We start from the raw sequence: 26,688 nt of genomic DNA, 5'->3' as shown, positions 1-26,688 counted from the left end.
AGATGCTGCAATGACATTACCTGCAGCCACTGTGTGGACTTTTCAAAAGAAGATTAATAAGCTAATAACTTTCATGTGGCAAAAAAGTTTATATGAAAGTGCAAAGAATCCAGAATAGCGAAACAATTTTGATAAAAGAAAAAGTTGAAGGATTTACCTGATTCTAAAACTTACTACAATGCTACGGTAATCAAGAAAGTGTTATAAAGACAGAACAATAGATATTTAGATAAATGGAAGACTAGAAAGTCCAGTAGCAGACCTTCACACTTTTGTTGTTGTTGTTGTTGTTGTTGTTTTTGAGACAGAGTCTCACTCTCACCTAGGCTGGAGTTTGGTGGCATAATCTCGGCTCACTGCAACCTCTGCCTCCTGGGTTCAAGCAATACTCCTGCTTCAGCCTCCTGAGTAGCTGGGATTACAGATGCGTGCCACCACACCTGGCTAATTTTTGTATTTTTTTTTTTTAGTAGAGACGGGGCTTTGCCATGTTGGCCATGCTGGTCTTGAACTCTGGACCTCAGGTGATCTGGCCTCCTCGTCCTCCCAAAGTGCTGGGATTACAGGCATGAGCCACTGTGCAGTCCACACTTCGGTTCAATTGATTTTCAAGAAACGTGCCCAGTAATTCAGTGGGGAAAGAATAGTCTTTTCAACAGAAGGTGCTGGAACAGCTGAATAACCACATGCAAAAAGATGAAATTTGACCTTAACTTCACATTATATACAACAACTTCAATAAAACAGGACAAAATCTTTGCAACCTTCGATTAGGCAGATTTCTTGCACATGACAGAAAAAGCATGAACGATCTAAGACACAGCTGACAAGCTAAAACTTTATAAAAATTAAAACTTCTGCTCTTCAAAAGACACCACTGAGAAATGAAAATATTTGCAAAACATACATCTGATGAAGGACTTACATCCATAATATATTAAAAACTTCTAAAATTCGGCAATAAGAAAATAAACAACCCAGTAGGAAATGAGCAAAATAGACCACGCACAGTTGCTTACGTCTGTAATTCCAGCACTTTGGGAGGCCGAGGCCAGAGGACTGCTTGAGCCCAGGAATTCAAGACCAGCCTGGGTGACATGGTGGAACAAAATAATACAAACAAATACAAAAATTAGCTGAGTAGGGTGGCATGGGCCTGTAGTCCCAGCTACTTGGGGGAATGAGGTGGGAGGATCACTTGTGCCCAGGAGATTGAGGCTGCATTGAGCCGTGATTGTGCCACAGCACTCCAGCCTGGGTGACAAAGCAAGACCCTGTCTCGAAAAAAAAAAAAAAAAAAATTCAACACAAAATGGAAAGCAATTATGCCTTTATGATACCTCCTTCCTCTTTGGCTGGCCTCTGAAACATCTGGTGCCTCAGTAACTCTAGGGTAAATTTCTCCTTGAGTTCTCCTCCCCAGAGCCTTCGAAGGCCTTGTGGGAGACCTGGAGTGGATTGATTAGCAAGTAGCCCTAACCCTGGGGAAGCATCTTCTTTCTCTTGGTGGAGGTTAGAAACAGAAAACTGACAAACAGGAGCACATGTAGAAGACCATGTGCAGGATGGCAAAGGTCTTATAATCACGTCCTAGTCATTCTTCATACTTCCATCAAATACTTGTTGTCTTCACTCTGCCAAATAAGTCAAATAAGTGCTGTGGCTATAAAACAATGAACATTACTGACAAGGTGCTTGCTCTCATGAAGCTTATATTCTAATAGTGTAAAGCAGAACACAGAGCATACATAGCTGGGTGGATAAATAAAAGAAAGTAATAAGAAAACAACGTTAAGTCTTCTGCAGTTAAAAGGGTGAGAGCACAGAATGACTGAACCACAAGAGGGAGCCAGTCATGCAAAGACCAAAGGGAGGCACATCAGAGGCACCATTTCTGTCTTAACCGCCATAGCCATTTGAAGCCCTCTATTCCACCTTTAACCAGCTTAAATTTCAGAGTCGATCTGTATAATCACTCCCTGAACTCCCTGACCAGTTTAATTCTGCCATGCTGGTGGGCAAAACTGCAACTCCAGTTAAATCCAACTTTCCACCCATACTGTTTCTGTACCCATGAGCTGGTCATAGATGGAAAACAGACAGACAGATAGACAAACACACCCACCCACACACACACCAAGCTGTTTGGTCTTACTTTAAAGGTATCACTAGGAACTTAAGTAGGCCCTTGCTATTTTCCCAGCAAATGTCCTGTATTTCCCTGGTCCTTTCACTCTCCTACTCTATTCATGGACATTTTCATCTCTGTTCTTCTCTTCTCCCCCATCCTCACTCTCAGCTGTCGACTGTGCTTCTTTCCTCACTGACAAAACTGAAGAATCAGAAGAGAACTTCCATTCACTCTTACCATGCCCACTTATCCATGCAGGGGTACGGCTTTAGGCCCTGCCTTTCTCCCTGTCAGTAAGGAAGCTCTCTTGGTGCAGCCATGCAAAAGCCTCCACTTGTGCATCAGATCTCACCCCTCTCGCAGAATAAAGAACACTAGACCAGCAAATCCTCCCTGTCTACCCTACATCATCAATTTTTCCTCTACTGTATCATTTCTATCAGTATACAACCATGCTGTTATGTCAACCATTTCAAAAACAAAAATCTCTTCTTGACTGCACTTCCCTTATTGGTTACCTTCTTATTTCTCTGTAACCCTTGTAGCCAGTTGTCTATACTAGCTGTCTGTAATTCCTCTTCTCCTATTATTCTCTCTTAAATTCTCTCCAATCCAGCTTTTGTGCACCACTGAGCTGAAACTGATCTTTCCAAGATCAAAACCAACAAAACTCTATCAGAAGGAAAAAAAGAATGAGGCAGCTGTAAGTTAGGGAAGACATGTTAGGGGAAGGAGATGGGCAGAAGAGGACTAGATTGAGTACCTGTACCAAAAGAAGAATTCCTTATATGTGTTGTATTCTTTCCACTCCATTTGGACCATAATTATATATACATACATACATACATATATATATATATATATATATATATATTTCCGTATTTTCTTTGGAATCTAGTGTTTCCCAGATTCTCAAAGCAGGCTATTAGAGTGAAATCTGAATATTAGACTAATCTGCTCACCATTTAGGGAAAAGGAGAGTAAAACAAAATCATAGCAGTGAGAGAGCTTTTATTTTATGTTTTCTTACCTCTGAAATTGACGTGAAACCTCAGAAACCGAAAAGTCTCTTTAACCCAACCAGGAATGATTTAAACAGTCTAAGAAAGAGTTGTCCCCAAACAATATCCCTCTATTCTAAGATAAATGTAGTTGTGGTAACTTTGCAGCTATCCCTTTTTAAAAATGGCCCAGCCAGGAAGTATATATATTAACCTCAGGTAGCTTTGAAAGTCTGGCTGCAGTACTGTGCTTTCTGATCTTATCAGTGGGAACAACTGTGACTTACCTCAGTGAGGTGGCCTCACTCCTTTAGTGGGCAGGGTGATTCCTATGGACCTAGCACCAAATGAGGTAAACATTTAACAATTACATTTAACAATTGTCCCAACCAGTTGGTTAATACAGGGAATCTCATTAGATAGTGCATATCAGTGTCTGGGAAAATGCAAGTAACAATCCATTCATGAATTATAAAATTAATTTGATGGGTTGACCAATTCTTAAAAAAATGAAATAAAATAGAAAATATCAGAGTGCATTACACATACTTAGGATAAGACATAGTTCGTGAGACTTTGGTTTCATTTGTGAAGAGGTATTTTCTGGTTCATAAGATTAAAATTTTTTTATTTTTTATTTATTTATTTATTTATTTTTTTGAGACAGACTCTCGCTCAGCCACCCAGACTGGAGTGCAGTGGTGCGATCTCGGCTCACTGCAACCACTGTCTCCCGGGTTCAAGCAATTCTCCGTCTCCATCCATAATGCAATAACCAGTGTGGCAGAATGTACTAATCAAAATTCGAGAACATTTGGACATTTTCCACATCATTTTCAGCATCATATATCACTAGGCACGAGCAGAAACAAGAGGAATCTGGGGCACTTTAGAGTGGGGCTTTCATGTGCAATACCAGTAAGAGCTTGAACTTTGTAAGTTAAACTACCATAATAGAGATGTTACACTTTACAAACTACTTCACAAAGTTGATTTCATTTGAGTTTCTTGTCCATCCTTTGTAGCAAGCAAGACAAAAAAGGGTAGCAGCATCTGTGGCAGGTTTCAATGATCCATCCAGTTTAGATCACAAGCCTAGCCAGCAGCTGGGAGGAAGGCTCTTACCCACAGTCCCAGAGAAAGAGCTGGCAAGGATGAAAAACTATACGTGGGCTCCAGCCAAGTAAACTGGGGTTCAGGGCAGAAATCCAGTTCCAGGAGGGAGAATGGAAAGGGTGAACAGGAACTGGGGCAGAAGCCCAGATAGTAAACAAAGCACACAGGTGGCGAGGCCCATCCTCGGGCACATTGGATTCCAAGCTCACACCCGCAGAGTTTCAGAACTCCATGCCTGGCTTTGAAGAAGTAGCAAAGAATATCATGTGGATAAGGGACATGGTGTAGAGGTTATCAGGCACCTGCAAAGGAAAGAAGAGGCTGTAGGAATTGGAAAGTTAATCAATCAGCCTGGCATGAGTAGGGTTGCCAGATAAAATACAGGATGCCTACTGAAATTTGGATTTCAGATAAACAATGGAAATGTTCTAGTATTAAGTATGTGTCATGCAATATTTGGGACGTGTTTATGCCAAAAAGTTATTGTTTATCTGCAATTTATATTTAACTATGCATCTCATATTTTTATTTAATAAATCTGGCAACTCTTCCTGTGGGTGTGATGGAGGATGAGGCTGGAAGGCTTAGCAGAGCAAGATCACAAAGGGTCTTGTGTGTCATGCTTGGCAGATAATGGGGAGCCAGGAAAGTTTTTTAAGCGGGGGAACAGTATAACAGGGTTTGCATTTTAGAATCACTGTACTAGCCTGTGGAAAACAAAACAGAGTTCAGAAGGACAGGAACTGAGAGACCAGGAAGCTATTTCAATAGTTCAGATTTGAGGGAAATTGAAAATAACTTAACCCACTTCACAGTTCTGCCTAAAGCTAGCAAGGCTCCCAGGTTCCCAGTTTCACTTGGGCTGTAGAGACCAAACTATTCTTTCAAGAGCTACTCTTTGTTTTTGTTTTGTTTGAGACGGAGTCTCGCTCTGTCGCCAGGCTGGATTGCAGTGGCATGATCTCGGCTCACTGCAACCTCCACCTCCTGGGTTCAAGCGATTATCCTGCCTCAGCCTCCTGAGTAGCTGGGACTACAGGCACATGCCACCATGCCCGGCTAATTTTTTTTTTTTTTTTTTTTTAGTAGAGACGGGGTTTCACCATGTTGGCCAGGATGGTCTCCTGACCTCATGATCTGCCCGCCTCGGCCTCCCAAAAGTGCTGGGATTACAGGCGTGAGCCACTGCGCCCAGCCTACTCTTTGTTTTAAGGAACAAAAAGAAAAAGCTCTGGTGGAGCGTAGAATGTATTTATATATACATAATATAGTGTCAGGTCGGGTGCGGTGGCTCATGCCTGTAATCCCAGCACTTTGGGAGGCCGAGGCAGGCAGATCATGAGGTCAGGAGATCGAGACTATCCTGGCTAACATGGTGAAACTCCGTCTCTACTAAAAATACAAACAATTAGCCGGGCATGGTGGCGGACACCTATAGTCCCAGCTACTCGGGAAGCTGAGGCAGGAGAAAGGCGTGAACCCAGGAGGCAGAGCTTGCAGTGAGCCGAGATCACGCCACTGCACTCCACCCTGGGTGACAGAGCGAGACTCCATCTCGAAAAAAAAAAAATATATATATATATATATATACATACACATATATATATATTTAGTGTCTTGCCCAAATCCTGTGTCAATCACATACTTCTTGAGGAAGCTAGAAAGATATGTGTATATATCAATCTCTCAATAGACTAAGCTCAGTATTTCTTTCACTATTGCATCCCCTATAGGTAATCAATAAACATTTGATTCTTAGATTATGAGTTCCGTAAGGGCAAAGTCTGTATCTTCATCTTCTTTGTTTCTTTAGCACCCCACCCAGGGCTGGGAATAAGTTTCTCAGAAAATAGTTCTTGATTAAAGTGGTTTAATTAATTAACAACCAGAAGTGCTTCCTATTAACTACATTTCTCCAACATTACTTCAAAGGTACAACCTGGCATATTTTTCACATGAATGCAAAAGAAGCTTGCCTCTTATAATGGATCAGAAAATTGTTTTTTAAAGCTGAGGAATTATACTGACTAGAAGGAGTTTTAATGATAGTATTCTTCATTTATGTGAAAATGTGAGATTTTTTTCTTGAATTTTCCTGCTTCCACAAGCTTTATCATTGTGTAGATATTAGTAAATCTTAAAAAAAAAACCCAATCTTAACTAAATACATCTCAGGTAGATCATCATAAACTGGTACAAAGTGGTCTTCTCTTTCAGTTACCAGTATCAGTCTAGTTCCTTGTATCTGTGTCTCTTCCAAAGCTGAAATGTGAACTTTTTGAGGGCAGGAACTATTCTGATTTATCTTCATAGTCACAGAACTTTCATTAATACTAGGTTTATTGAATTTCCAAGGTCAGGCAGCCAAAAGGGAAAGAGTAATTCTGGGAAGTGCATGGGGTAAATAAAATGCAGTTTAAAAATTATTATAATGACCCTTTATCGAAGATTATGTTCCAAGTATCATGCTAGGTGCTTTACATATGTCTTAATACATTTTGATTACACTTCAATTCTAAAAACTCTTCTTTGAGCTAGCTGTTATAATGCTCATGTTACGGGTAAATAAACTAAGAATCGCAACTGATAAGTAACTTGCCCAGACTGACACAGTTAACAAATTGGCAGAGCTGAGATTAGTACCAGACTCCAAAGTCTATGCTCTCACCATGACTCCAGGAATTGTCATTTTCAAGTACATATTGGAGAGAGGAAGACTGGTGAGGTGCTTATAAGAACTTCCTTTAATCAGCCACTACATGGTACCTCAGAAGACTAAAGTTTGATTTTTTAAAAATGCGTGAGTTCACATGTGTGTAAGACAAGAGGTATGGAGGTATTTCTTATAACTATATGTTTTGAGCCATGTTCTTTTTTTTCTGTTCAGTTTTGTATTTAAAAGAACAAATGACTTTACATATATAATTAGACTTCATCTCCACCTTGACTGCAAACTGATGATACACTTAAATTACTATCACACTGTTGTTATCAAGGATTAAACATATGGGTTGTAGACGTTACAATCATTCATACCAGTTTCATTTACCCCATCCAGAAGAATACATGCAGATCATGTTCAGATACGCAATGGAACCTTATCAGTCCAGATGTATAAGAACTTATCTGTGACAATCCAGATCCTTCTCTGAGCTGTAATTATATACGGCAGTTATTCTGTTTTTTGTTTGTTTGTTTTGTTGTCGTTGTTTTTGGTAAACGTGTACTTTTTGCCTGATGCTAACATCTTTTCAACAGCCCTCTTTTGCCTGCTCAGCCGCCAGCCTCCCAGTTCACTGATCCCAGGAAGAATCAGAGTCTTGTCTGCCCATGATGATTTGCTTCCAGTCTGCACCAGGTTAAATCACAGCTTGAACTTTACCAAACTTTTGGGAGTCTAAAAGCAAAAGCAACTCACAAAGTGCAAAGGTTGGCATAACTAATTTATTCATATGAATTAGAAAGAATTTAAAGAAGAGGAACCAAATATGGTAAAACGAGGGGAGGGGCGGGGCGGGGCGGGGCGGGGGGAGAAGCAGTTGATTTAAAAAATTGAGAAAAGCAAAACATGTTTTGCCTGGCTTTGTAATTAAAGAAGACTGCCAAGAATGGTCTGCAAAGGTGTAAGAATCAAAAAGCATCTCCAGTGTTCTACCTTCACCAGAAACATGTAAGGAATTTCCTAGGATGGAATTAAGGAAAAGATCCTCTTCAGGCCTTCATTTGCTCATTCATTGCTAGTCATGGTGCTCAATATGGGAGATATGAAATGAGTATAGCATGGCCCTGGCCTCAAAGCTTACCCTTAGAGGGAGATACAGCAACTTTGCCGTACGCTGATCTGTGAAAGGCACCAGAAAATAAATGTAAAAACCACACACTGAGTGCACAAAGGGGAGAGTGGTCAACTCTGTGTGTGAGTCTAATAAAGATAATTCACAACAATCACATAACGATGTTCCGTGAGTCCCGTCCCCACCCCATCCTCTATAGCCAACCCCTAAGAGAAACGACAGGTGAGCAGGGCGCAATCCAAGCTGGGCTCTAATTAAATGTGTGCCCTAGAGCAACTCCTAGCACTACTCAGAGCCTCCGTTTCTCTCCCTGTAAAAGCCAGGAACCCTGCTCAACTATAAAGTCCATTTCTGCTCTGAATTATGAAATAGAGACAAAACAAAACAAAACCAGAAAGGAAACTCACGAAAAACAAAAGTGAAAGTGCCTGAAGGGAACCCAGTAGTAAACAAGAGTTCAAAATTCTATATCTCACCGGAAAACGTGGCAGAGTTCCCAAATATTTTTTTTCAGCAGCTGTGAACTTCGGAAGGAATGAAATGTCTATCACTCCCTCTGAATGTGAATAAGATTAGTGTAACACGAATCCACCTTGCTCTATGCATCTGTCTTCTGAACCAATCCTCTCTGACCCTGAACAACCACTTATTTAAATAAACGGTCCATCCCCACAAAACCAATCCCCATTGAAGACCACACCAAGGTGTGCCCCACTTTGGGAAAAGAGGGGAAACGGGGGTAGAGAAAGAAGGGAAGGATTGGAACCAACATTAGATTGTGCCTGGTGTTGCCACGCGGTTGTAATAAACAACAGCGTCGAAGCAAACTGTTTTAAAACTTAGGAAATACGGGGGCCTTTAAACTCTATTATGTCCCTGCTCATGGCAATAGTGGGACTTCTCTGAACGTAGCCCACAACGGTACAGCCGCCCGAGAAGGAGAGCGAGCTCTGGGGCGGACGGGCGATTGAAGGCAGCCAGAGGAGGGGAGCAGGCTGACAGCTCCCCCAGCTTCCGCGGCGCGTGCGGGGCCGGGACGGGCGACCGCCACAACCAGAGGGTGCGAGCTGGACCCACCGGGGTCACTGGTTTTCACGGTGGGAGAATGGATGCTGCCTGTCCGCTGCCGGAGCCTCCCTTCTCGCAGCAGAGGGTGGGAGGGCGCGCGCACGTACACACTCTCACACACACACACGCACGCACACACATCCTTCCCCTAGAGTTGTGTCTCGTCTCCCTTTTGTTTTTCTCCCTTCCCGGTCATGAGACCCGGAAGTTTTTTTTTTTTTTTTAATCCCGTCTCTCTCCCTTTTCCAACCCCCCCGCCATCTATCACATGGCAGAGATAGAATAAAAACAGAAAAATGGCGACGGTCACGTTGTGGCGAGCCTTGCTGCGTCATTAGATAATCCTCATGCAAATAGCGGGAAGAACAAAGGAAGGGGGGCCCGGGACCCCCGGGGGCGCAGGTGGGTGTGGGGGCGGCGGCCGGGCGCGGGGGCGGCGGGGCGCGCGGGGCCGAGCGCCCGCGGGAGGCGTGAGGCGTGCTGCGTGGGGCGTGCGGTGCTCGGGGCGCGGAGTGTGGACGTCCGAGTGCGCGCCCGTGCGCCGCCGTGGAGCGCTGGCGCTGCGCTCCCGGCCCCGTCTCGCGGCGCGTCGGAGCCGGCCTGGGGGCGCGGGAAGCCGTGGGGCGCACAGAACGGCTCCGGCGAGGCTGGTCGCGGCGCACACGCACACGCACACGCAGCCGTGGGGCTCGGCCCGCTCGGCATCCGCATTGGGGTCTGGGGGCGGGCCAGGCGGCGCCGGGGGCCGGGGGCCGAGGGCGCGCCACTGCCCAGCGCCTAGCGCTTGCCTTCAGCCTCCTCGGGGGACCGCACGCAGTTCGCCACCTCGGGGTAGGCGGCGGGGCGCGGGGGCGGCGGGGCGGGCCGGGCCGGGCCTCCGCACTCCGGGACCGACTCCGAGGGTGTTGCCGGGCTGGGTTTGTTGTTGTTAGCGCGCGCGTGTGTTTTTCCCGAGGGGTAGCGGGGCGACCTCGCCCATGGGCATTTCCGCGGTTTTGTGCGGCCCTCGCTGGGGTGTCAGTGGCGACGCGGGGAGCACTGGGCGCCCGGCTCGGCCCCCGGAGGGGAGCGGCGCGGAGGGGCGGGGTGTGTGTAAATGTTGCGCACTCGCTTTTCCCCCGCCCCCGCCCCCGCCCGCGTCCAGGGTGCTGGCGTGGGTCCCTCGCCGTCCGGCGGTGACTGTAAATAGAGCCTGGATGTTGTTTACATGAAGGATCCGGCGGGAGGAGTCTAAGAGGAGGCGGCGGTGCAGGAGGAGGAGGAGGAGGGAGAAGGAGAGAGGAGGACCGGAGTCCCCGCGGCGGCGGCGGTCCGGAGAGAGGGCGAGCCCCGCGCGGCGCGGGGGACCGGGCGCTACCACGAGGCCGGGACGCTGGAGTCTGGGGTAGGAGGGAGAACGGGCACGGGGCGGGAAGAGGGGTCCGTCAGTGGCATTTTTAGCTTGCACCCTGCCACGCAGATTCTCCCTGGCCGGAGCGGAGGAGGGTGGAGGGAGGGCGGGGAAGCCTCGGTTTCTCTGCACGTTCGGGAACGCCTTCTCCCCCTTCATTCTCCCATTCCCAGTGTTTTCCCGCTTCTCCCCGGGCTCACCTGTTTATTTTCGTCAGCTAGAGCTCGTGGTTTTTTTATATAGGCATGAGAGTCTGTTTCTTTTATTAGAAACATTATTGGGGAGAGGGGTGCTTTGCTGTAATTTGTGCTGGTCCAGGTCGGTTTTCAGGAAGGGGGAGGGGACTTGGCGGAGACGCCGGCTCCTGGCCGCAGCTGACCCCAGGGCTTCTCCCTGCCTTCCTGTGCGAGGAATTCTTTCCCTCACTCTGCTACCCGCACGCCAGCTGCCACCTTCCTGGAGAAAGACCACACCTGTGCTTATGCTTGCGTTGGAGGAGAGGTGAGCTGAGAAACCAGGGAATCCCCTGCTCTCCAGGGTCCTTAGTTATTCCCCTCCGCAATCCCAGCATTGGCCAAAAATTGCTGCTTTCACCTGCTGACTTCATTTGGCATGTCTGTCGCCAGCCCGCCTTTCCCCCGGCAAGTTGTGGTCTGCAGATGTTTTGGGATTTTCTCTTCCCTCTGGATCTGTCCCCCACCAACCAGCAAATAGCTCCTGGGCCTAGGTTGAGGGAGAGAGAGAAGTGACCCCCTTTGGCCCGTGCGCTGTTTCTTATTCCTCTCTGGGTCTTCTAATGGAATCTCCTGTCCTCCCATAGCCCCCTTTATTTTCCCCTTAAGCTTAGCACAGAGCCAGGCCTAAGCAGCCTGTCTCTGGCTTTCTTTCCCCAGGCCCCACCCTGGCCCCTTATGCTTTTCCAGCGCCAAAAAAACGCCTCCCAAGCAGAAGACACACCCAGCCCAAGTCTAACCATTCCAAAAGGGAGGAGAACACAGAAGAGCAGGGACCCAAGGGTCTCCTTCTGTCCTGAATATTCCAACAGCGTTTCCCTCTAAAAGCCTCCTAGCTTTATAATCCCTTTATTATTCTTACCAGTCGACCCTCCCCTCCTCTTTGCCCCTTGTCCTATGATAGATATTTGGGGAGAGGGGTGGAGAAAGAGGTTGTCACCTTCTCTTCCTTACAGTGAGGCATTTTTCTTTTTCTTAGTCTTTTCATTTATTAGATGTTTAGCATGTAAAATATGTAAATCTGTTTGCAGGCTTATTGAACTTGTTTTTTTGCTGGCTAAGGAATAGCTGATATTCTATAAAGGGAAGGAGGGGGGAAAAGATCAAAAGTAACACTCTGAGTTTTCCCCATTTGAGCATCCCCAGAGTTGCCAGAGAAGACCCTCCTGTGAAAACCAACAGTCTCCCTTCCATGACATCACCACCTAAGCCCTTCCAACTTTAGCTTCAGAACAGGAAGAAGGCTCAAAATAGAACTACCTTAGGAATCCAGCTCCTTGAAAAGATCAACTTTTAAATCAGCTGCAGGAGGAACACAATGAACTTTGACATGGGGAGTGAGAAGGGAGAGAAGACTGTATAGTGTTCATAATTGGTTCCTTTGTGGGAGGGTTGGGGGATACTTCCCATGTATTTCAGAAAAGCTTTCCTCTAGAGTTGGGTACCTAGACCACTGAATGATAAATAGGATGGTTCAAGATTCATTTATTGAATTATTCATAAGTTTTTGTATGTCAACAATAACAAGCACATTTCAGAATATGAATTAAAGAGGGGCCTCTCTGCAGAATCTGCTGTAGATAGAGAAGGTTGTTTCAGGAAGCTAGGAGGGCACTTGAGGAAGACAGAGAACCTGAGGATGCAGTGACAGCTGCTGTGAGTATGTAAGTTGAGAGGCTCATAAACAATAATTGTAACTTTTGTGGGTGACTGATACCCTGGACAAAGAAGTAAGGATGTCAGGATTTTCCACCTTTACCTTGGAAATTAACTCCTTGTCTTTGAATCTCAGTGTCTCCGTTCAGTCCCTGAATTGAGATACGCTTTCCTCTCTGAGCTAAAATACTCAGTCTTTTGGAAGGGCTGCCTAATAAACTATAATCACTGAAGTGTTGACAACGTAAGGATTGGAAGTGGAGCAGAAAATACTTGGTATAATTTGAGCACTTGGTGGGTGCTGTAAGATGACTTGCTGGTTGATGGGGTAACATCTTTTACTCTAGTTCAGGTTTAAAAGAATCCAGGTGACAGAGACAGGATACCTGCCCTAGCCACGTGGCTGTTAACCACCCGAAATATGGCTAGGGTGAGGAAGAGCTCAATTTTAAATTTTATTTAATTTTAAATATTGATAACTTGATTTAGTTATTGGAAAGCTTATTTATGTTTGGAAACATACTTGAGCTTACGCATCTACTTTTGAAACTAAGTGTTTTGAAATCCAAAAGCAAATTAAGTATTTTGATGAAAATTTAGAATTGGGATATGTAAGTGCAAAGTACTCTTCAGATTTCAAACAGTGCAAGAAAAGTAGAATAGCCCATTAATTTTATGTTGATTCCTCGTTAAATGAATATGCTATTAATTCCACCTGTTTATTAATGTGGCTACTAGAGAATTAAAAATTACATGTGTAGCTTGCATTATACTTCATTGGACAGCTCAGGCCTGCATCACTCCTTTTCATCTATGGATTAATTTCTTTTTTTCTTTTTTTTTTTTTTGAGATAAGTCTCTCTCTGTCTTCCAGGCTGGAGTGCAGTGACGCGATCTTGGCTCACTGCAGCTTGTACCTCCCAGGTTCAAGCGATTCTCCTGTCTCAGCCTCCAGAGTAGCTGGGTGTGCGCCACTATGCCCAGTGTGCGCCGGGTGTGCGCCACTATGCCCGGCAGATTTTTTGTATTTTTAGTAGAGATGGGGTTTCCCCACGTTGGCCAGGCTGGTCTTGAACTCCTAAGCTCGGGTGATCCGCCGGCCTTGGCCTCCCAAAGTGCTGGGATTACAGGCATGAGCTACTGTGCCTAGCCCCATGGATTAATTTCAGAAGTGGTGACTGTATGAAATATTGTTATTTCATGTTTGTGTTTCTACTTTCCACTGCTGTGTTCCATGTGATGATTGGGGACCCCGAGTATTACATTATTACTGTTACATTAGGGAGATCAGTGTAAAAGTCCAGGGTTCTAGAACGGGTAGCAGGGGTGTCATGGGAAAATTTGGATACCCACATATCCGGCTATTGCTGCTTTTGTAAAAGGATCCTGGGCATAGCAAAAGATACCGGAAAACAATGTGTGGCAAAGTAACAATTGTGACACCTGGTGGCATTTTAGTGATTCTACTAATCTATCACTCACTTCCATTTATTTTTTCTTTGCTTCATCTACTTTCTGTCCCCCTCCCCACCAAATCACGGCTCCACTGGTGGCATTTGGGCCCACAAGGTTGCTGACTCCTTTCCTCCAAAAAAAAGTACAATGTTAACATGAATAGAGGTAGTGCTGTCTTTGGGTTTTGTTTTGTCTAATGAGATTCAGAAATCGCACTGGAAGGAACTTGGGGGCTATTCGGTGCTATCCCTTTATTTTATAGATGACAAACTGCCAAACACCTCACCTAAGACCATATAGACAGAGACTGGAATTAAACATACTCTTGTTGATAACTGTTTAGAGGCTCCCGGAGAAATGGAGAGGCTCATCAATTAATCAATCAAGTATTTATTGAGCTAGCATTTTGTGGAAATGACCACTAAGTATTGTGAAGAGACATGAGTAAAACAGTTTCTGACTTTTTTAGAAAGAGTCCTGCTGACTTGAGGAAATAAGATATAAACAGCACCAAATTAAATTGCAGTATGCAACACAGCACTTAATGAGTGCATTGCCACTGTGGCATGTGTTACTAGTAGAAATGTGTTCATTTTACAGATGTAGGAATAGAAGCTTCGAGAAGGGTGGAAGCTGCAGGGAAGTGGAGTGTAATTGTGTTCCTGGAACAGCCCAAGGCTGTAGAATTGGAGGTCATTGCAAGTCTTTGGTATTGGCCCCTCTAGCTGTCCATTAAGGGAATTTGAAAATCTGAGACCCAGCATTTTCAAATGGCAGTGCTGCAGTAATAAGGCAATCATAGATTAATTGGAGACCATCAGGGTTTTTAGAGATGTTTAGCTAGGGGTGGATCATTCTGAAGTTAGCTGGCATATAAAACTGACTTGTGAGCAAACCATAAAATCTAAAATCCAGGGGGCGCGAGAGTGGTGAAATGTGATGTAGAGCAAAATCAAAAAGTAAATTAACTGTGGAGTATATAGTTGGACTAAAAATATTTGTGCTGAGTACATGTTTGAAGGGGAGAGGCCCATATAATGTAATATATGGGCCAGTCCTGTATTTATAAATTTTAATCTCCTGGAGCCTTTTCGGACTAAACTCTTGGTCAACATGAGGAAGAAAGCTCATTCTTCTCTTTGTTACTGTGTCCGTAGGGTTTTTTTTTTCGTCCACAGGGACCTGCTAAAGTTACATAGCATGGGATTAATTAGGGGCCAGTGCTCAAAGTCAGTAAAATGATGACACCTCTTCTTTAATCACTCTCAGTTAATGCTTCTCTTCGAGAATCGGGGCTAACTTTGTATAGGGCAGTGGTCCTTGACATTTTCTTGCCTTTCTGCCTATTTCTTTTTCCATAAAAGAAAAAAATTCTGTAACCTGCCACCTCATCAATCTTTGGCACGAATTAGTTTTTAAAAACTCAGTATAGCAAAGTTTTGCAATAAAATGCAAGTATACGTTCTGTGTACTTGTGACAAAGCAGCAGTGGACATTTGAGCAACTTTTGCTGACATGTTTATAACATCTCAGTGTGGCCAAATTTGGCCATTTTATATAGTATCACTGAATTAGATGATAATTTTCAAATTGGAAAACAAATCACACTCGTTAAAAGACCAGTAGATTTAAATACACTAAACTATAAAAGTATTTTCAAATATTTTGCTTGGCCAACAACTTATGGTGCCTTCAGTTATTTAATATATAATCAGATATTCAAAGGTTTAAAACAGTATTTTCATTTTAGTTTATAAATAGGAGGGATGTAGCATGTTTTTTGTGCTTTTATTTGTACTCCATGTTGATTGATTGCTTGAGAAAAGGTCTTTGTCACCCAGGCTGGAGTGTAGTGGTGCAGTCATGGCAGCCTCAGCCTTTCATGTTCAAGCAATCCTCCCACCTCAGCCTCCGAAGTAGCTGGGACTGCCGGCCCTGCTCATACTATTTTTTGTAGAGACAGGCTTCCACTATGTTGCCCAGGCTGGTCTTGAACTCCTGGATTCAAGCAATCCTCCTGCCTCAGCCTCCTAAGGCGCTGAGATTACAGGTGTGAGCCACCATGCCTGGCCTTGTACTCCACGTTATTTTAAAAGTTGTTTGGTATGCCAGTTTTCTGTAAGTGCCTGGTTTTGTAGATAAATTTGGTATATGCGTTATGAAGAAATTGTTCCTAGTTGTATCATTTTTAACATAGAAGAAGTAGTTTAAAATCAGTTTGGGTCCTGGAAGAAAGCATTTTACATCACTGTTTTCTCTCTTCCTCTCTTAGTATGCAGTTATTTTTTCTTACTGTAGCATGAGTACCTGTAGTCACTTGTTTATAAATTTAGACAGTTCAGTTCTTAGAAGAAACATGTTGAAGAAGAAATATTTCTGATGGATTTAAATTTTTCAAAAATGCACATTTATAAACATTTTCAAGAAAAAAGCAAGACACATTTTTGAAACATTTATTTTAAAAATACCATTTTGAAAACCCATATTTTTCTTCCTTGAAACTGCTTTAGAATCTGAGAGAATGTTAATTTAAGTAACTATTCACAGAATAATGACAATTTGCTGCTTGTTATTAGGGATGCTTGGCTTCTTTTTTTTCTAATTTAGGTAAAAAAAATGAAATGAGAGAAAAATAAGGAGAAAAATGAAGTATCTTTTACTTTACCAAAAATGTTTAGTTGTTGCATGGGTTTTGGTGATGGCTAATAGAGTGAATTTCAACTTTGCAGTACACTTACTTCATCTTTATACTTCATATTTAGACATTGAATCACACTAATATTTTGGTGAAGAACAGTCTAATAACTACTGAATATGTCAGGATTATTTATTTGTCTCCATACTTACCCAGCCTTCAGTATTTCAGGGTAAGTATTCAGTTTTCCAAAGCTGACAGAATTTGTGGTCAAGAAATATTAGTTGGTAATCTTCTTATCCTTTTTAGTGGAACAGCTATCTAAAATTTTACTCTGAAATGATCACAGTATCTTTGTTCACGTAGCAGATGTTTATAATTTGGGTAAAAATGTGCAACTATTTCCAAGAACCTTAGGTTATGGGATCCAACTGTGATTTTTTTTTTTTTTTAATCTTCGTTGCCCTCTCGTGTTTCAACTCTGTATTACAGTTGGCTAAGACCTAGATGATGAACTCCTTAATTTTTAGGTATTTTTGCATTTTAGACAATGTTGTTTTTAATTTATGTGTAGGTAGATTGTTACATTGGATATTACTTTTCTGAAGATAAGGTCATTTTCATACTACATAAGATTAATAGTTGAGTTAGATTCACTGTACTCTTATTTTCTGACTTCCACTGATCTAAAGAATTGATTCATCTATCTGACTTATTTGAAGTACAGTGCTAATATCTAATATGCATATAATGAGTCTTTGAAATTGAGCAAATGCCTAATGAAAACATAATTATTTTTCAAATATCTGTCAAGTTCCACTCATACTGAAATAACTTGAAACCTTATGACATGGAAAAAACCCAAGTGAATCATGGTTTTAATAAGTTGATATTCTGATGCCTGAATTCCAATTTCAGAATCTTTTGTACTTTTTATTAAAAGTAAGAATCATCCCTAAAATGACTTCAGAGTACATCTCAAAGGTACAGATAATTTAAAAGCAAGTGATGTGTATATGTTATTATTACTTTTTAAAAAGGTATTCTGAAGGTTGTCAGTATCACCATAGGTATAGAATTGACATAAACTATAGTGAAAAATATCAATGTTACTAATTTGAGTACATGCTTAGCACTCAGAGCAAGAGGAATGAAAGTCATTTTTGCTAATGTGCATTTTTCTTCTTAATTATAAAGCCCCACTAGTTTCTGCTTCATGATCTCAGTTACTGAGAAAACTAAAAATAAACAAAAAGTAAATGTTTTTAGAAATCCTTTTGTGTAAGTTGTGTACACTGAATATCCAGTTGATGGAGTTGGACAGCTAGGGTAGGGTAGAGAGAACAAAGCACTGGGTTCACCCATCTGACATGGTTCTAGGCATGGGTTCACCATAACTTAGCAATACATGGTCTCTGGCAAATCACCTAACCTAAGTTTTTTTTTTTTTTCTGCCTATAAAATGGGGTAATAATATCTATTTCCAGAATCCTTTTTTGATGAATTAATGAATAATTCATTGCCGGCCCGGTAGGGTTCTTGTGAAAACCAAATGAGAAAACATATAGAGCATTTTTGAATGTTCGGCAGGTATGAAGTATTATTGTCATGTTTGGTTATGAGCACTTTGGAAGACAGGAATCATGTCTTATCTTTATTTCCTGAACATCTAGAAGAGGGCTTAGAACGTAGTAGTTCCTCAGTATATGTATAAAATCAATGATGAGGTCAGGGAGGCACAGTCAGTGAATCCATGCATGGAAGAGATAGGCTGTGAAATATGCTGGAAGCTTACTGCATATTTGATGTATTATCAGAGTGAAAACCTAATCATGCAGTTGTTCATCCTCATTAATATGGATAAGTCATGTGTTCATCTTTCATTCTAATTTAATTCAACCGGGCCTTTTAATATTTCAGCCTCACCACTTGCTGGGCTCTGATCCTTCTTTTTCTTCTGCCTCCTCACGTCTCCAACCAGAAGGGGATCTTTTAGTCCTTCACTTCATGGGGACCCTTCAGAGAGAGTAATGGAGCCACCAGAAAGGATGCCGTTGACTGACACAGTGACTGACAGGCTGCCCTGGCTCAGTTATCACAGTGCTGATGCTGTCCATTCTAAAGGTACAGTACTGTGATAACTGAAGGATGGCAGCCATCTTGCCTTCCATCAGAGGAGCCTCACCGTACCCAGGAAGAAGGAAAGTGAAAGAGGAATGTGAAACAGGTGGCCGGGACCCAGAAACCCTCTTACCCTGCACCTCTGTTGTACTTCTCCCGGGGCATAGGGAGAGTTATTCTGCTTCTCTTTGCCTTGTTTTGTAACATGGGGTGGTTGTTGGTGCAGCCGTGTTGTGCCGAGTGAACATATATTAAGATCTTTGGAACCTTTAGGAGACTGAAAATAGGTAAGTATGAATTAGTATTTCTGGAATGGGATTCAGAGAACTTTGTACCATTTTTATAAATGTGAAAGGTAACCTAATTAGAACAGCTTGGCACTTGTCGGTACACTACTAGATTTCAAAATCAGATTCTACTTACAGGGAGAAAAAAAAGCCCAATATGTTGAACAGTATTGAAATTGTTGCATAAATAAAAGTCCATCATTGTAGACCAGCTTACTGAAGTGAAAAAAGAAAAAAAGTATATCTTTGTCTTGAAGGAGTAGATAGTGACATGTCATGTTTCTTTCAGGATATTTAGGATCTGGCCTAATTCAAAAGAATATTTACTGAATGCCTATGTTATTGCTGGTGCTGTCACCTTTACATGAAAATAAAATGTAAATTATTTCTATCAAGGACTAGTCTGCAGTGATATCTGGCACATATCGATTTCAGGAATACGAAGCTGTAAACACCAAGCCAGCATCACATGTGCATGAAAGACTAGGAAATTTTTTGTTGTTGTTGCCCACACGGGAGTGCAGTGGCATGATCATAGCTTACTGCAACCTTGATCTCCCAGGCTCAAGCAATCCTCCCACCTCAACCTCCCGAGTCTGAGACTACAGGCTCAGGCCACCCACCTGCAAAGTTTTAGTAGAGACAGTTCACTATGTTGCCAAGGCTGGTCTTGACCTCCTGAGCTTAACTGATTCTCCCACCTCAGCCTCCCAAAGTGCTGGGATTACAGGCATGAGCCACTATACCCAGCCATGATTAGGAAATTTAACAGCACACATCTTCAACCTCCATCTTACTCTAGAGAGTACTGCTGGGGGTGAAAGGTGGTTATTGAGGAACCCAGGATTCTGCCAATGCCAATCTCTGCCAATCATCCCTCTTCTCTCTAGTCTCCTAAGGACACTGTACACGTGTAACAATAGCAAACAAGAAACAAAGTACATGATTATGTGTTAGATGGCAGTACTGTGCAAGGCTCAGGTAATTTCATGGAACGTGTTTTAGGCTCAGAGCCTAATCGGGTATGTTACCTCTTCCTAGGCTCGTGTCTGTATCTGGGAGCCTATGAATGTCTGACTGGCGTAGGAACCCAAAACAGTGACTCATATGCTTAAGCAAAGAGAACAGAGATGGCCGAAGTTAGGCTGTAATTTGAACCTACCTACCACAGAGAGAAGAGGGCCAGGGAGGGGAAAACCATATGTGACTTTTTTTTTTTTAAGACAGAGTCTCAGTCTGTCATCAGGCTGGAGTGCAGTAGCTCAGTCTTGGTTCACTGCAACCCCTGCCTCCCGGGGTCAGGTGATCCTTGTGCCTCAGCCTGCCGAGTAGCTGGGATTACAGGTGTGTGCCACCATGCCCAGGTAATTTTGTATTTTTAGTAGAGACGAGGTTTCACCATGTTGCCCAAGCTGGTTTCAAACTCCTGTCCTCAAGTGATTCTCCTACCCTCAGCCTCCCAAAGTGCTGAGATTACAGGCATAAGCCACTGCACCCGGCCTCGTGTGACTTTTTAACATACTGTGAACCTTACCTACTATCAGCACTACCAACTCCATGTCTTAGATACGGGTCAGGTGTATTATCAGGTCCTCCACTGGGACACAATGGGGAAGAAAGGGAACTGGAAGGGAGTAGTCCTCGTACAGAGAGGTTCTGTCTTATCCTTCGTTATGCCAGTCCTCAGACATTGATGGTCACTGTGTTCCTTTGCTGGTGATTGCAGTTCCCTTTAGTGTCTCTTCCCTCTGCTCTACCCAAAGAGGAACCATTCTTAGTAGTGACCCCTTGAGCCACACTTGGCCCAGAACTGTTACTTTTCAGACACATTGACCACATTATAGCCCAGTACCTTCACATGTCCTCGTAGATCCACAGTTTCTCTAAGCTATATAAGCTACATTATGTTTTGGATTAATTAGAGGGCTCTCCCCAGTTATTGTGCTACCACTCCTGAAATTCCTTGGAGTTTTCTTAAAAGGAATTTCTGACAGAAACTCTGGAAGAACTTTTAGGAAGGGAAAGTTAGGGATTGGTGTATCCTCAAGTAATTTGAAACACTCCTAATGTTTAGTGTTTTAGCAGGTGGAAAAAAGTGCTTCAAGAAGTTATGTGTTGTGCAATCATTGGCCTTGGTGAAGATTTCACCACCTTCCCTGATCTTCCTGTTTTCCCCGTTACTAGTTTTATAAAAATTCATTGGATTTTATACTTACCCGACCTTGACCTCAAAATCTACAACCAGGCCTGTGGGGTGTTGAAGAACTGAGTGTTGGGTGCCATTTGCAGTCACCCTGCACTACGGACAGAGTCGTGCTAGGTCCCCTTTCCTCTAAACAAGGCTGAGGCTCAGTCTGCAGCAGGAGCCCCAGAAGCTTGCCTGGACCTGGAGGTCTTTGGCATCTTCAAGGCATTTCGTAGATGGAAGGTGTTCCAACAGGTTAAGGGAGAAGTGATGTAAGACAGATCCAGTGGGATTTTTCCACTGCCTTGCTTAAGGCACAGTATGTGTGTGGTTGGTATATTCATTGCATTTTTCAGTTTAGGTGAAGTATGTGAGAATGGTAAGATTGTAATTAAACCTAGAAATACCGTATGGATACATACCCCAAAGATGTGAAAGGCGGCACTCTGACAGATACTGTACACCCGTGTTTATAGCAACATGATTCACAATAACTAAAAGGAGCAACCCAAGTGTCCATTGATGGATAAGTAGATAAATGAAATGTAGTGTATACCTACACTGGACTATGATTCAGCCTTGAAGGAAATTCTGACATATGCTACAACATGGATGAACCTTGAAGATACCATGCTAAGTGAAATAAGCCAGACACAAAAGGACGTATACTGTGTGATTCCACTCATATGAGGCTCCTAGAGTCGTTAAATTCATACAGCCAGGAACTGTTGGTTGCTAGGAGCTGGGGGAGAGGGGGAAATGGAGAGTTAGTGTTTAATGGAGTTGTATTTGGGGAAGATGAAAAAATTCTGGAGATGGATGGTGGCAGTTGCACAATAACATGAATGTGCTTAATGCCACAATGTACACCTAAAAATGGAAAATTTTATGTGTATTTTACCACAATAAAAGAGATTCAGGATAATAACCCTCTTGAAGCCAAAAACAGGATTTAGTTGATTTCTCTGCTCTCCCTTAGTTTTCCGTGTGAAGATAACTGCTGTTTCAAGTAAGCAATTAAAATGTAATTGCCATGTCTTTATGCATTTCAAGTTCTCTAATCTGAAGTTCTTTACACATGTTTCCAGGGTTTCCAACATAGCATAGCTTTAGAATTGTGTAAAATGTAAAGAAAACTCAATATAGTAGCAATGAATATTAAAAACAATGAGAAAAAGGCGTGGACAAGAAGTCACCTGATGTGGCATCTCTTGCTGGCTTTATGTCTTTTCTGGTGAGATTGGGCAACTCACTCGTCCTCTCCCTGTTCCAGTTGCCTCAACTGCCCACCTCTTTGGAGTTATGCTACCACTCCTGAAATTCTTTGCAGTTTTTTTAAACAGAAAAGAAATTTCTGACAAACTATGGAAGAACTCATAAGAAGGGAATGGTCTGGGATTGGTGAATCCTTAGGTAATTTAAAATACTCCTAATGTTTAGTGTTTCAAATTACTTAAGGATTCACCAGTCCCAGACCTTTCCCTTCTTAGGGAAGTCATATATATAAAATCATATATATAAGAGACTAAAGCAGCATTTTAATGTGGCATGTTATTTCTTAAAATATATACATACAATGTATGAAATAATAGTATTAAGTATAGTTTTAAAAAGTATCCTGGTTAGTCTTACAAGTCAAGTATTAGCAGCTTCATTAAAGGAGCATTCTACAGCTTGCTGTTACGGATGGTTTTCCTATTTGTTGTTATATGCTTAAATTTGATAATAAGAATACAACCATTGAGGCTGGAAATAGCAGTAACCTTCCCTAAGGGATCACATGTTTTATTAGCTGTGGATAAAAAGCATTCATTTGTGGACCGTATCTGTTTCATCACAAAGTCCTCACTTAGGGTCATGCTTTGGAAATCAGATTTTAGCTTTAGGAACATTGGACTACCTCCACCAGATCCTGCACAGTAGTCTACCTTGATCATACCACACAGAGTTGGAGCAGACAGCTAGCTCTTGTTCCTGCCTGCCACGCTAATTTCAAATATTTTGCTATGCCTAGTACATTTCTAGCTTCTCTGAATAACCACCCAATTTTAAGTGTGCCACAAACTTGCCTTATCCTGTTTTGGGGGGCCCTGGGGAGACAGGGTCTTCCATAGAGTGCAGTGGTGCCATCACTGCTCACTGCGGCCTCAGCCTCCTGATTAGCTGAGACTATGGGTGTGCACCACCATGCCCGGTTAATTTTTCAAAAATTTTTTGCCGGGCGCGGTGGGTCACGCCTGTAATCCCAGCACTTTGGGAGGCTGAGGCGGGTGGATCACGAGGTCAGGAGATCGAGACCATCCTGGCTAAAACGGTGAAACCCCGTCTCTACTAAAAATAAAAAAAAATTAGCCAGGCGTGGTGGTGGGCGCCTGTAGTCCCAGCTACTCGGAGAGGCTGAGGTGAGAGAATGGAGTGAACCCGGGAGGCGGAGCTTGCAGTGAGCCCAGATTGTGCCACTGCACTCCAGCCTGGGCCACAGAGTGAGACTCCATCTCAAAAAAAAAAAAAAAAAAAATTTTTATACGGACAGGTTTTCACCATGTTTCTCAGGCTGATCTTGAACTCCTGGGCTCAAGCAATCCTGCTTTGGCCTCCCAAAGTGCTGGGATTACAGGCCTACGCCACCACATTGGCTTGTCTATCCCATTCTTAAGTGAGTTCTTTCTTTCAGATCAGTTGCTCTTTGAGACAAACCTCTTATGTTTTTACACTTCAGGGAATTTTTTCCTTTTGCTTCTTTAAAACTCTGCATTCATATTTACAGGTGCATCTTCACCATTACCAGTCATCATTGTTTGTTTTTGTTTTTTTGAGACGGAGTCTTGCTCTGTCACCCAGTTGGAGTGCAGTGGCACAATCTTGCCTCACTGCAACCTCCGCCTCCCGGGTCAAGCGATTTTCCTGCCTCAGCCTCCCGAGTAGCTGGGACTACAGGCATGCGCCACCATGCCCGGCTAATTTTTATATTTTTTTTAGAGATGGGGTTTCCCCATGTTGACCAGGCTGGTCTCAAACTCCTGACCTCAGGTGATCTGCCTACCTCAGCCTCCCAAAGTGCTGAGATTACAGGCATGAGCCACTGTGCCTGGCCTCTAGTCTTTTTTTTTTTTTTTTTGAGACAGGGTCTTCCTCTGTCACCAGGCTGGAGTGCAATGGTGTGATCTCGGCTCACTGCAACCTCTGCCTCCCGGGTCCAAGCGATTCTCTTGCCTCAGCCTCCGGAGTAGCTGGGATTGCAGGCATGCGCTGCCATGCTTGGCTATTTTTTTTTTTTTTTTTTTTTTTTTTTTTTTTTTTAAGACGGAGTCTTGCTCTGTCGCCCAAGCTGGAGTACAGTGGCATGATCTCAGCTCACTGCAAGCTCTGCTTCCCGGGTCCATGCCATTCTCCTGCCTCAGCCTCCCAAGTAGCTGGACCTACAGGCACCCACCTGGCTAAGTTTTTTGTATTTTTAGTAGAGATGGGATTTCACAGTGTTAGCCAGGATGGTCTCGATCTCCTGACCTCGTGATCCGCCCACCTCGGCCTCCCAAAGTGCTGGGATTACAGGCGTGAGCCACCGTGCCCAGCCTAATTTTGTGTTTTTAGTAGGGACAGGGTTTCACCATGTTGGTCAGGCTGGTCTTGAACTCCCGACCTCAGGTGATCCACCTGCCTCAGCCTCCCAAAGTGCTGGGATTACAGGTGTGAGCCGTGACCACGCCCAACCTAGTCATCATTTTTAACCACAAGAATTCTTCATTAAGCATGAACAAGTTAGGTAAGGGAGGCACCAAAAGTCCATTTTGTGTTTTTCTTTCATATTTAAGACATGATGAGTGTAAGGATTCCCACTGGAGGAGATTGCCAAGTACGAGAATGTGTGCCTGAGCTGGGTGTGGTGGCTCACACCTGTGATCCCAGTACTCTGGGAGACCAAAGTGGTCAAGACCACCCTGAGCAGCAAAGTGAGACTGTCTCTACCAAAACAAACAAACAAACAAAAAACCCAGGCGTGTTGGTGCATACTTGTAGTCCCAGCTCTTCCGGATGCTGAGGCAGGATCGCGTAAGCCCAGGAGTTTGATGCTGCAGTGAGCTAGGATGGTGCCACTGCACTCCAGTCTGGGTAACAGCCAGACCCTGTCTTAATAAATAAATAAGCAGGCATGGAACATTCTCAGCTGGGTTCTTTAAGCTGTCTGACAAGGTTTCGGGTTGTAATACATGCTTCTAATGTAAATATGTTAAAATGCACATAATTGAAATGGAGTAAAGTCAGCTGATTATACCTTGCTTTGTGCATTTGGACTATTACTGTATTTTATTTTCCATGAGATTATGAGGAGATTGATGTTAAAAAGTAAGAAGAAATAGAGAACCATTTCGATTTAGTCTGTAGAAAATGTATTTTCACTTTTTTGCTACTATCTTTGTAAATGAAATTCCAGAAAAATTACTTAGACTCCCATTGATTTTTTTCAATTTGAAAATGAATGTCTTTGAACCAGGAATATCTCGGGGTCCATTGCGGGGTAGCTGTCTAGGGCACTTGGCTGGGAAGACTTCTGAGACCACATCTGGGCTCTGCAGGAAGGAGTGCTGTAACCACCTTTCTGGATCTCCCTGTGATCAACCCGGGTGTGCTGTGGACATCAGACAGGAGGAGTGCTACGTTTGCTGATACCTTAGTATGCAATATTTGTAGTGTAGAAGCTTAGATCCTCTGGAATGGCAGAAATTCCCAGATTTATATTGATAGGGACTAGATTTCTGGAAAACTACATCACTGGGAATATAGACACCCTTTTTTTATGGAGAGAGAATTATGGATTTTTAATTTTAAAAGTCTACTGTAGTGTAATATATAGTGTATATTGAGACATGAATCTTTCCACTTATGATCATTCACTAATTTTTGTTAAAAAAAATAAAAACCTGACATACCTATCAGGTCTCAAGCTATTCTAATAGCACTAGTCTAATAGCATAAAATTTGCGACTGTTAAATAAATGCTTATCCCCTGCATAATTTACAGGTAGAATTTTAAGTTATTGGATCAAATAGCTAGAAGAGGCCTTCCGTTTCTCCTTTTATTTCCTTAATTGACAGGATTGTTTACTTGAGATGAGTCAATATTTGTTGAGCGCCTGTGTACCAAAGCACTCATTTCATCCTCATTGAAATCCTCAGAGTAGAAGAGTTCTCCACATTTCATAATTGAAGAACCTGAGGAGGCTCTCAGGCTCCCAGTGGGTCCCTAAGCCACACAGCTAGTCAGTGATGAAGCAGGCATTTGAGTCCAGAAGCAATGTAAGAAGTTAATATTATGTTGATTAGTAGGTGAGGCTTCGAAACAGAGTTAGACCCAGCATGTGTAAAATTGCTTAAAAATTTGCACTATACACTGCCTCCCCTGTCCACTGTTGCCTTTTTCTGATGCCTTCTCCACTCTTCAGCTGGAGTTACCTCTGTAAAATGAAAGTTTGATCATGCCATCACTTAAAAACCCTCTCGTTGGCCAGGCGTGGTGGCTCACGCCTGTAATCCCAGCACTTTGGGAGGCCAAGGCGGGTGGATCACGAGGTCAGGAGATCGAGACCACGGTGAAACCCCATCTCTACTAAAAAAATA

The 26,688-nt window shown here is 43.1% G+C and overlaps 1 protein-coding gene across 1 annotated transcript in view; it reads left to right on the top strand.

Annotated features, from left to right (window-relative positions):
• Positions 1–10,328: 10,328 nt before the first annotated feature.
• JAK1 (Janus kinase 1) overlaps positions 10,329–26,688 on the top strand; it is a 245,296-nt gene continuing 228,936 nt past the window's right edge. Inside the window, exon 1 of the mRNA XM_030812953.1 lies at positions 10,329–10,494. The gene's annotated coding sequence lies outside the window, so the exon portion shown is untranslated. The remainder of the gene's footprint in view (positions 10,495–26,688) is intronic.

The sequence above is a fragment of the Nomascus leucogenys genome, chromosome 5 (assembly GCF_006542625.1).
Source record: "Nomascus leucogenys isolate Asia chromosome 5, Asia_NLE_v1, whole genome shotgun sequence".
Lineage (NCBI taxonomy): Eukaryota > Metazoa > Chordata > Mammalia > Primates > Hylobatidae > Nomascus > Nomascus leucogenys.
The sequence above is the reverse complement of the archived record's forward strand: the minus strand, read 5'-3'. Positions and strand labels throughout refer to the sequence as shown.